Source organism: Pinus tabuliformis, chromosome X (assembly GCF_031772625.1).
Source record: "Pinus tabuliformis cultivar Carrire ecotype Pingquan chromosome X, CPIR1, whole genome shotgun sequence".
Lineage (NCBI taxonomy): Eukaryota > Viridiplantae > Streptophyta > Pinopsida > Pinales > Pinaceae > Pinus > Pinus tabuliformis.
In genome coordinates this window covers 379885262-379888079 of record NC_142308.1, presented here as the reverse complement: position 1 = coordinate 379888079, position 2818 = coordinate 379885262, and the positions used below count along the sequence as shown (strand labels likewise).

At 32.3% G+C, this 2818-nt stretch overlaps 1 pseudogene; it reads left to right on the top strand.

The window, feature by feature from the left end:
• Window positions 1–1653: 1653 nt before the first annotated feature.
• LOC149140122 (E3 ubiquitin-protein ligase ATL23-like) lies at window positions 1654–2401 on the top strand (annotated as a pseudogene).
• The last annotated feature ends 417 nt before the right edge of the window (window positions 2402–2818 follow it).

Below are 2818 nucleotides of genomic sequence, written 5' to 3'. Positions count from 1 at the left end.
TTAACCATAGTTACCAAGTTCGAATTCGAATCCGAATTCGATACGATACGATAAAAATTCGAATAAGAAATTTTTAATTCGAAAAAAATTCGACACTATATATATTGAAAACTGTCATTTTAAAAAATTTCTTGTTGTGTCCGCGATATTTTCAGCCCATTTTTTTCTAAATTTATTTTGAATTTTGAATAACATTCAATAAACTAGATACTATAATAATTTTACAAATACAATTCACCAAAAAAAACTTCCCTTCCCTTCAATACTTCTTTATTTCTAAATTTAAATCTAAAATATTTTTCTAATTTTAAAAATGATTTATCTATAATCCTTCCTAATAAATATAAACATTTTTAGAAATATCTAAAATTTCATAAAATCAGTTATTGCAAAATTAACATGTATTACAAATTAACAAACTGTTAGGGATTCAGTGTAACAGATTCTTCCTTTTCCTAATTTACTAGCTTTTTAATCCATAAAAACAATAATGAAGTTGGAAAATTATAAACTTTCCTATTCCACTGTGATTTTCCAATTTTTCCAGTTTCTTTCTTTCTATGCGGGTGCCATCCTACCACTATTTCTTCCACCATTAACATTCGCTCTTAAATGAACAATCTACAATCTGTTACATTTACGATCGCGGATTTTGAGGCATTTAATTTTTCATTTAATCGCTTATCCAACCACTTATACTTGAAAACCTAATTGAATTTCATTTAATAATACGATATTCGTATCAAATTGGCGAATTTTCGAATTTTTTTAGCCTGATTCGGACGAACTTGGTAACTATGCTTATAATCAATCAATTGTGGGCCTTTCGCTAGTTGTCCTAGTGTCAAGCTGCGGCAGCCCCCCACGTCATCCTGGGGCTCGCCGCGCGGGGTGGCAGGGCTATTCTCAATTATAAATATTGCATATAAAATTATATATTGACTTAGTTTTACATGTAAAATAGCAAGTATGATAATAGGTTTTAAGAATTTTTGTATTGATCCATTTACCCACTTACATTATAAATTATATGATACTTAATATAAAATGAATTTTCAAAATATTCCACATTACAATAAAGCATCTAAATTCCACTTTATCAAGTATTTTAGATTCATAATAAAATAATATATCAATTATTTATAAAGATTCTTTAAAAATATAGAGTTACTTTATCAATTATTAAATCTCAATCAAATCCATTAAAAAAAAAATTATTTACTCAAATAATTTATACAAATTTTCTCCTCCATTTAAATTTAAACTATAAATTATAAATGAAATGATAAAACTATAAATTATAAATGAAATTTGATAAATCTACACATTATAAATTATATATTATTTACTTGACTTCATAAAAACATAATTATCATAGGTTTCTAAGTATTTCATTTCATGTAAATTTCTTATTGCATAAGACTACATCCACCATTATCATTTATTAACGTTAATCGTATGCCATTCATAATAAATGGGATGCTCGAATCTGTAACTATGATTAAAAATCTGCGAAGAATCGTGAACTCTAATATCGAGTACATTTTACCGAAGCCGAACTCGAATTGCCGTTTTAATTCGCGAATCGAATCGAATTTACGAATTTACGAATTTTTTTCGGCGATACGGCCGAATTTGGTAACTATGGATTTAACAGCCCGCCCAGCTGCCTTCCCTTCTATCCATCTCAGAGCGTCTTTCTTTTCTCTTATATTATTTTGTGAGACGAAATACACACAAATTTTGGTAGGAGAACAATGATAGCGACAATGGTTTTAGCGGTGGTAGTGTCGCTGCTGCTTCTCTGCGCGGCCATCGGGATTGTGATGGTGGCGTACCTGTGGCTTGTCTCTTACGATATTTTGCACGAGATGCGACGGCAATGGCCATTAGAGGACAACGCCAAGCTTCCTAAGCAGCAGGGCCTTTCGGAGACTGAACTCCAGCGACTACCCACCGTCGAATGCCACGAAGGAGAAGAGCGCCATCGGGATGCGGCAAAGCCGAGTGCGTGGTCTGCCCGGAGCCTTTCCAGAGCGGGCAACGGTGCCGTGTGATCCCGGCATGCAGCCATGCCTTCCATGTGCAGTGCGCGGACGCCTGGCTCTCCAGGTGCTCCAACTGTCCGATTTACAGGAGGAGCGTCGCTTGCGAGGACAACGAGAAGAATGGTGTGAACTGTGGCGCTGCATCGGCGTTACGAGAAGAGGAGGTACGGGATGAAGAATCGGGGCGTAGTTGCCCTCCGCCTACGTCTGAGAACGTCGTTGTCGATATGTCGGTTGCCTAGATGCACCCAACGACATTATGCATTGCGACTTATGGTGTTTTATATTACCCGCAATTGCCCTAAAAGGTGTAAAGGGAGGGGGTCGATAGATTTGTTAATTTTGAAAAGTTGTATGAGTAAGATATTTGTAGACATTAGATCATATGTTTTGCATTTTCAAAAGTAGCAAGATTAACTTTTGAAGATGACAATTAATACATTAGATCTTAGTTTTTAATTAAAATTAATTCACTTATGTTTATTTTAATGTTTATACATTTTAATTTAAAATAAAACTATTGTTTGGTGGTGTTATAATTATTATTATTATTATTATTATTTGTAAAATAGTGTAAGTGTCTATTCTCTTTTTCCTTTTTTTCACTTTTTAACTTTCATCATAGAATTTATAAATATAAAATATATTTTAAAAAATCATTTAATATTATTTTTCCAAAAAAAATTACCTAATTTTTACCAAAAAAATATTTTTATAATAATTAGTTAATTAACATAATTTATAATTATTATTTAAGTTGTATAACAATA